Below are 8,491 nucleotides of genomic sequence, written 5' to 3'. Positions count from 1 at the left end.
GGCAAAGAAAGGAGGGAGGGAGGGAAGGAGGGAGCGAGAGAGAGAGAAAGAAGGGAGGGAGACAGGGAGGAAGGGAAGAGGAAAAAAGAAAGAAGGAAAGAAGTCTACCTTCCAAGTAGAAAGAAGAATAGAATGCCTTCATTCGTATATTGTGAAAATTTGCTGTTAACCAACCACAAGGTATCATTATTAAAATAACTTTCTACAAGAAAGCAAAGGGAAACAAAAGGAAGACCATGAATACTTTGACACCAAATTAAAGAAGCAAATAAATAAATATAAATAATAAAGTAAAATAAGATCAAGCTACCATTCCAGAGGAAGAAGACGAGAAATAAATAAATCTCTTCAAACCAAACTGTAGGAAAACAGTCTCGTTGGAAACAAACACGCCTACAACAGGATTGATCACTTAGGACAAGAGAAAAGAGCAGAAACCAGTAAATCAAACAAAGTATGAAACTGAAGTGTAGGGTTAACGTTCACCTAATCAATACCTGACACCGCAGATTAACAAGGCCCTGGCAAGGGAGTCTAACTTTTTCATATCACCAACACCCAATGGGGGAGGATGTGAATATCAATCAAAACACGATAACAAGGGAAAGGAATCAATCACCTGCTTCTCAGTGTTAAATAAAGGTAGCTCACAGAAAGAGCTGGTGCCTGCCTACCACCTTCCTCAGTAAGAAAACAAGAAGGCATTAATAAGGGTTCATCTGTGAAAACTTTCTGTCAACAGTCATGAACCACACTATAAACAAGACTTTCTACCAGGATGGGAGTCTAGAGGTGTATTAAAAACAAACAACAAAGCTTTACCTCTGATTCAATCTGCAACTAAATAATGTCATAAATGGGATGCTTTTAATAGCAGATTGCAAAGTTTTCCCCTAATGCATAGTTTTTAAAAAATCATTACTTTTCTGGCAAGCACTCTAATCTGATTACATATCTTTTAACTTACTTCTATCTGGACTTGTAATTACATATATGAACAAATGCAAATCAATTCATTTCATAGCCATAATTAAACTATATAAGACATTCAAAATTTTTAATAATTTTGGTTCTGAAATATATATTTGATTAATAGAATTTGCAGCAAATTATATATAGAGAGGAAGAATGTACTTTATCTCCATCAAACAATAGAATTACATCCATCTGTTATTTTTTAAATGGTGACAGCAAAATCAATTCTAAGGGCGTGAAAAGAAAATGAGATTCTGAATTTCTCACCATACCTTCTAGTTCCCCTTGACACACTAATTAGTTTCCCACCCTCTTCTCTTATGCCTTACAGCATGTTTGCCTGGAGGAAAAATGAAACTGGCAAAACAGAAGAGAAGCAGTGGCTAATGAAAAGGGCAAGAGAGAAGTGACAATTCCTTTGAATGGAGCCATTAGCTACACGCTGTTTTCAGGGCTCTGGGCCTCAATATTCTAACACTTCCAGTTGCTTTCAGAAATTCCTATGGAGAGTTACAGACTGTACAAAGCTCCATCCTGGATAGTTTGCTATCTGTACAATTAAGAATGGCATGCCCTTTCTGTATCATTTTTCAAGATTATTATTGCTCCTCTCTGAGACTCAAGAGAAGAGGCGTAATGAATACTGTCTCCTTACTACCATCATCCTGTCATGAAGTTCAGAAGAAAATCTTTTCAAAGTTTTGAATATCAAATGACAGCAAAAATCTCTGATAGCTTTGAAAAGCAATTATGTACAGTTTGTGATTGAATTTGATATTTTAAAATTTATATATGCTTTTCAATAAGGGGAACTATTTGAACACATATTTTTCAGGGATCCTTGCTACAGAACAAAATTAGAATTGAGATTTCACTAAAAACTACCCAACCCTGGAAAGCATGTGACTGAATCCAGTGTCATCAACATCTGGCAAGGTACTAACACATAAGAAATGTATCTGCCATTGTACTGTTTCAGGCACATTTCTACCCTACTGTAACTTTTTATTCAACTGTCCTGTTATATGCCTGAGGAAAAATAAAGCATATTTAAAAGGAAAAAGCAAAAAAACAAACAAACAAGGAAATGTCTTTCAGCTCTTTACTTTTATCTTTAGCTATATCTTCCAAAATTGATATGAGCTAATTGATTATGTTTTTCATTACAGCGTGGTCTAGGGTTATTTATGCCTATTAGAATTCTGAAAAGTTACAAATGGAATTAGCATTACCTAAGCTATGATTTTAAAATTTAGAGTAAAATAGCAAATTGACATTTGGGGCCAATGTTCGGGGAAAATCATCCTGTTGCTGTGGAAATGAGTATAGATGCAGACCTTAAATTTCTCTGTATTCAAAGGCTAATTCTGACTTGAGGTGAATCTTATACACACACACACACACACACACACACACACACCATTGAACTTCAGGAGACAAAGCACCAGGCTTTACCAAAAGAAAGTAATTTCCTGGCAGTAGTCCCTTACCTATTGTTACATTCAAAGATGGTTCCTACTAGTTGGCAAGGTTGGCTGGATCTTAGCATCCAATTCATTTCCTTAGGGAACACCTGCCTGGGGACAGTTCTGTCCACTTCATGGGCTTCTCCTGGGGTCTTCCCTCTATGGCTTGGTACCTTCTAATATTTGAGTGAATTCGGTGGTTCCAGGGCAAGCAGAGGAAACACCAAGAAAAGACTTGAACTTCTACAAAGACAGCTGATCATGCAGCCCTCCTTGTCAGCTTCTGATATTAATGGACACTTCATCTCTCTCTGCACCTCTAATTTCTGTCCACAAAATTTGAGGAGCATTCTTTCCCTATCAGAATGATGAGTACTTAAAATAAATTTCTGTCATATCTTAGAAACTGTTTGCTAAAATTAATGTCAGTAATAGATATTCAGCAGTTTAGTGAAGGCACCTGAGGCATATGAGCCCTTCAGGTAAAGGGCCCATAAAAGTGTCTTTCAAAGATGCATACATAGAGAATGGACTTGAGGACAAGGGAAGGGGGAAGGGTAAGCTGGGACGAAGTGAGAGAGAGGCATGGACATATATACACTACCAAATGTAAAATAGATAGCTAGTGGGAAGCAGCCGCATGGCACAGGGAGATCAGCTCGGTGCTTTGTGACCACCTAGAGGGGTGGGATAGGGAGGGTGGGAGGGAAGGAGACGCAAGAGGGAGGAGATATGGGGATGTACGTATATGTATAGCTGATTCACTTTGTTATAAAGCAGAAACTAACACACCATGGTAAAGCAATTATACTCCAATACAGATGTTAAAAAAAAAGTGTATTTCAAATGTCCACATGGACTAATTACTATGAATGTGTGGATTTTATTCTGACTTGGAGTGTATAACAGTTATTTGTAGTGACCAGGGGCTCTGGTGTTTATAGTGTAAATTGCTTCTCTAGAACAAAAGAATTTGGGTTTCTTCTTAACCAGCAAAATCAATCCACAAGTGCTACCTTCTTGATAGCTGAAACACCCTGGCTTTCCAAAATGCTAGAAGTAGAAAATCCAATATCAAAATATTTTGATTTAGTTTTATTCTGCTTTTATTCAGTCCTTTCCTCTTTTGAGTCTTGATTAGCCTTTAGTTCCTGTTCTGCCTATCTCTGTCAAGAGAAGAGATAAACAACTAGAATAAAAATTGCTACTAAACTATATATCGAATTTTAACTCAGTATTTTCTTTCTTCATTTACTGACCAGGACTGTCAGAGCAAAAGATGGATTAGGATCTTTGTTTTGAGGTTATTTTGTCAAGTGGATGGAGATTTACTTTTTTCTAATTGTCCTTATGACTTGGAAAGCTGTACAGTGAGCAAGAGGTACAGGTTTCAAAGGTAACCATATTTTAAATATCCCATTTCCTATTTAATACTAGTTCAGAATATTTCAGATCAAAGGAACAGAATCGATCCAAAGTGCTTTAAGAAAGAAAGAAAAAAGGGCTTCCCTGGTGGTGCAGTGCTTGAGAGTCCGCCTGCCAATGCAGGGGACATGGGTTCGTGCCCTGGTCCGGGAGGTTCCCACATGCCGTGGAGCGGCTGGGCCCGTGGGCCATGGCCACTGAGCCTGCGTGTCTGGAGCCTGTGCTCCACAACGGGCGAGGCCACAACAGTGAGAGGTCCGCGTACTGCAAAAAATAAATAAATAAATAAATAAAAATAAAAAAAGATTTGGTCAGAAAAAAATTTTGGTCCCAAGCCAGGGTGCCCAGAGGTTCACCATGTCATCTGAACTTTTGCATTATTTTTCTGCAATTTTCTCCTGTTGGCTCCCCCAGGTAGCTATAGCAGTTGTTAAAGAAAAAAATTATCCTGACACTTGTTACAACAGTAAGGCAGACACAGGACTATGGCAATAGGCTATTGTTATAATAGGGACTATAACAATGAGGTTCTGCAGTAGGGGAGAGAGATTGAGCTCAACTCTGAATACAACAAGGAAAACTAAGGATTGATAGCCAAGAAGCAAGGTGAGGGAGTCAGTGGATGGAAAATTACTAAGAGGAAACATCAGCAGAAAGGGGGATTCTGCCTAAACCTACCTGAGAGGATTCTTGCTTAAGGCAGACCAGGGTGATCACATAACACCTGCGGGATGGTGACAGATGAGAAATTTGATTAGATATTGAGGGTGATCAAATAGTGAGGGTGAGGGAGTCTCTCCTGATAACCTGAATTAGCAGGATTCTTGCTAAAACTGGGTCTTGAGGAGATGTTCAAGACAGGGTCTAGTTGGGCTCAGAGGAGTCTGTGTAGAGTCTGGTCAAGAAAAGAGTCTTTGTCCCAGTTCCAAACTCCCTGTCCTCAAGGGAGACCCAGTCATGGAAGAGAAGGAGCCCAAGTCCCAGCCTTCCCTGTGATGGTCCAGGGCACACTGACTGGACCATCCCAGGGCAAGTACTGCCCCCAGAAAATGAGGACACTCAAGTTAACTGAAAGCAGTCAGAGCCCACCTGAAGAACTGGAGTGGGGCCATTGTCACTCAAACTACACAGGGGATAGGTAAAGAAATTCAGGTAGTATTACAAGAAAGGAAGAGAAAAGATGCTGCTGGTCAGTAAACAACAGAAGTACTTGGCATCTCTCTGAGCACTGATGGCCTCGTAGCTCTCCATAGGACAGTCAGTAGGACAGTGAGTGGTTAAACACCTCTGCATATAAAGTCCCTAACACAGCATTTGGGTTATTTCACAGACACATGCAAATATTCAATTCCTTTCTATGCTCTTCCAGCAACTCATAAATAATTGTGCATTTTTTAGAACTTTGGTCAAACTTAAACATACTGCCTATAATTTATGCAGCACAGGTTTCTCTGACCCCCAAATGTCCCCAAACTGGTATATTAGCATAGTATTAACTGACTGCACTAAGGGACAATGTAAGGCAGAGCACATTCATTCCTTAGGTCTTCCTGACAACCAAATTCCCCTTTTCTCTGTAGCAGTCATGAATGTCTTAAGATCATCATGCTAGGGATGAAACATACACAAAGGCTGCCTCTCTACAATAGGATCCTGTTGCTTCTGCTTTTCTCAGTCACCTTTCACAAGTCTGCATTGCCCCTGGTCACAGCAAACTTTACTCCTAGAAACTCCCCTAAAGGCTCATAAGCACTAAGGGAATATTGGAAACATAATGGAGGTCATTGCATACTTTTAGCTGCAGCTTGTGACATTATGAGAAACCCAATACCTGTATTTTGCAGATGGACTAGTTAGTATACAGTGGAGTACCTTAATCTGTTTGCAATTCACTGGGTTTCCTACGCATAAGGATTGGTGTCTTTCAACAATTCAGATAAATTTTCATTCACTATCCCTTAGCTATTGCCTCTTCCATTTTGTTTCTATTACTTATCCCTGAAATTATATATGTATATGTGTGTATATATATATATATATCTTACCACTCCTATAATCCATAAGCACACATTATATATGTATATATATCACTCTTATCCTCCATAAGCATAGTAGTTATTCTGCTTTTCATAATTTGCTTCATTTTGTCTTTTTGGATCTATATTCTCTATTTTTTCAGTTTTTATTTTTTTGTAAATGAATGAGCAGGGCTCTGTTCCAATAAACCTTTATTTACAAAAACAGGCAATGGGGTTTTGGAACTGGATAGAGGTTGCACAACACTGCATATGCATTAAATACCACTGAATTATTCACTTTAAAATGGTTCGTTTTGTGACATGTGAATTTCACCTCAATAAATTATTTTTAAAAGCAAATAGGCAGTTGTTGGGATTTGGCTCACAAGCAGTAGTTTTCTGACACATGACCAAGATCAACCTTCAATTCTTCACTTAAACTCATTCCAGGCAACCCTAATGTGCATTTATGTAACATCTACCTGCATACTTATGACAGGTCACTCACTACTCCACAAGGTACTTTTTTTTCACTTATGGACAGACCCTGATCCTATCTGGAGGGTTTTTTCATATACAAAATCTCCCTCCCTATGCCTTCAATCCACAGAAAGTTTACTTATGATCGTCTGCTTCACTAAAGGGACTCCATGCCAGGTTGATTTAAAGGATGAGTTCACTCTACCTGGAGAAATACTGAAGGGGGACATGCTTATACGCTAAAGCACCAGGCAAAGAGAAACTGAATCCCTTAGTTACATATACTCGACAGGATGGACTGACTTCTCACATACACACACATCCATCATCAGCAGATTTTTATTAGATGGAAGATACCTAGGGTTGGCTCAAAGGAAAGTGGTGACCATCGGCAAGCACTCCTCCACAGGGGAGAGGAGGCACCCCTGGCTGTGGAGGTGGGTACTTATGATATTGAGGGTCAGGGTCTCCAGCTTAACTTTGGCTACCCAGGAAGCACTTCCCCTTGCCACTCAGTATGACCAGTGCTGGCATGAAAGGGTCTGCAGTGAGCTAGTTCAACTTGGCTAGCAGTTCTTCTAGTTCTGGCTGAACTTTGAACCTTCCTTTGAAGTCTTCTTCAGTGTGCTCGCTCCCTCACTGACAGTCTGACTCCTTCAGGAAGATTGCTTTGAATTATTTCCAAGAAAATCTCTACAAATGTAGCGCTCCAACCGCTGATCTGAACCACTCGCCCATGGGTGGTAAGAACTGAGTCCAGGAGCATTTTGCTGCCTTGGTCCTGCAACTGCAACACCTACACGGTTTTGGTGGGCATCGCATAACTTTCCTCGACTTTAATGGAGAGATGGTAGCAGAGGTTGTGAACATACTGGGCATAACTCTCTGCCAGGGCCATATCATAGGCAGTCAGGTGAATGTTTCAAACCCTATATTCATCATCTGTCCCCAAATTAATGTGTCTCACTTCCACTTTTCCCCTCTTCTTCCTGGGCTGAACAGGAAACAAAAGAGAAAGAAACTCTTGTGCTTTAACTAGGTTCTTGTATCTTCCAATGCCACGCGTGGGCTGTGACCTGTAGTGCCGACTGATGCTCAGCAGAATGCCACCTGCAGAACAGAGGGGATTCTCTCCTGAGGTTCTGAACCTCAAGAGGGAAAAGGCTTGCTTAAAAATGGTGTCATTCCTCAGACACAGCGCCTTTCCCAGAGCTCCATTCATCCTTTGCTGCCGCGCGGCCTGTAATTGTGCCAGATGAAGATCGGCCCAAGAAGCCGCGACCGCTGGGCATCCGAAAACACTCTATTTTTTCAGTTTTATCTTCCAGTTCACAGAGTTTCTTTCTCTTCAGCTCTACCTAACATGACATTTAATCCATCCATAGGATTTTTAAATTTTTTTGTACATTTTAAATTTCTAAAAGTTCTATTTGATTCTTTTTCCTATTTGTTAGGGAGTTTTTTTTTAATAGTCTTGTCTGCTCGAATTTTCAAGCTTATTTTGAATTGATTTAGACATATTCCATTTCATATTCCATTTATGATAATCCCAAAGTCCCTGTGGGTCTGTTCTAGTGTCTCTTGTCCCACCTGTTCTCATGGGACTGACTTCACAGGCTTTGTGATTTTTGACTATCGGCAGCTCACTTTCCTTGGAATTTTTTTCTGTAAAAACACTTCAAGGGCTGGGTTGAAGTTAAGTTTCTCCAAAGGTAAATTATATTTGCTTGCGTCACTAGCTTGGGATCACTTCCAAACAAGGAACACTTTAAATTTGCTGCCTGAGGTTTTTCAGACCACATAGATAGGAATAAATCCAGCCGACACATATTCACAAGGGCTGAATTTAGTTACACAGTCTCAGATGAGATTAGTTTTCTCCTCTACCCCACATCATGGTAAGCATAGTTAAGTTTCTTTGCTTTCCCCTTCTTCACAACGAGGTTTCTTTCTTACTTACCTTATACTAAGAATGTAAAGGATATACTTCTCCAGGGTTCCAGCTTTATTCATAAGTCTCTTGTTAGGTTCTCTACTTTACCCAGTTCTGAGGACTTGTATCCATCTCCTTTGCTTGTACAGCCTCAGCAGGAAAGCTCAAGGTCTCAGTGCAGATAACTCCAGAGT

The 8,491-nt window shown here is 39.9% G+C and overlaps 1 pseudogene across 1 annotated transcript; it reads right to left on the bottom strand.

Moving 5' to 3' along the window:
* Positions 1–6,916: 6,916 nt before the first annotated feature.
* Positions 6,917–7,586, bottom strand: LOC307061413 (large ribosomal subunit protein mL48-like; annotated as a pseudogene). The gene has a single exon. The product of its transcript is annotated as a large ribosomal subunit protein mL48-like (transcript).
* Positions 7,587–8,491: the final 905 nt, after the last annotated feature.

This window comes from Hyperoodon ampullatus (genome assembly GCF_949752795.1).
Source record: "Hyperoodon ampullatus genome assembly, chromosome: 12".
In the NCBI taxonomy this organism is placed as follows: Eukaryota; Metazoa; Chordata; class Mammalia; order Artiodactyla; family Ziphiidae; genus Hyperoodon; species Hyperoodon ampullatus.
The sequence above is the reverse complement of the archived record's forward strand: the minus strand, read 5'-3'. Positions and strand labels throughout refer to the sequence as shown.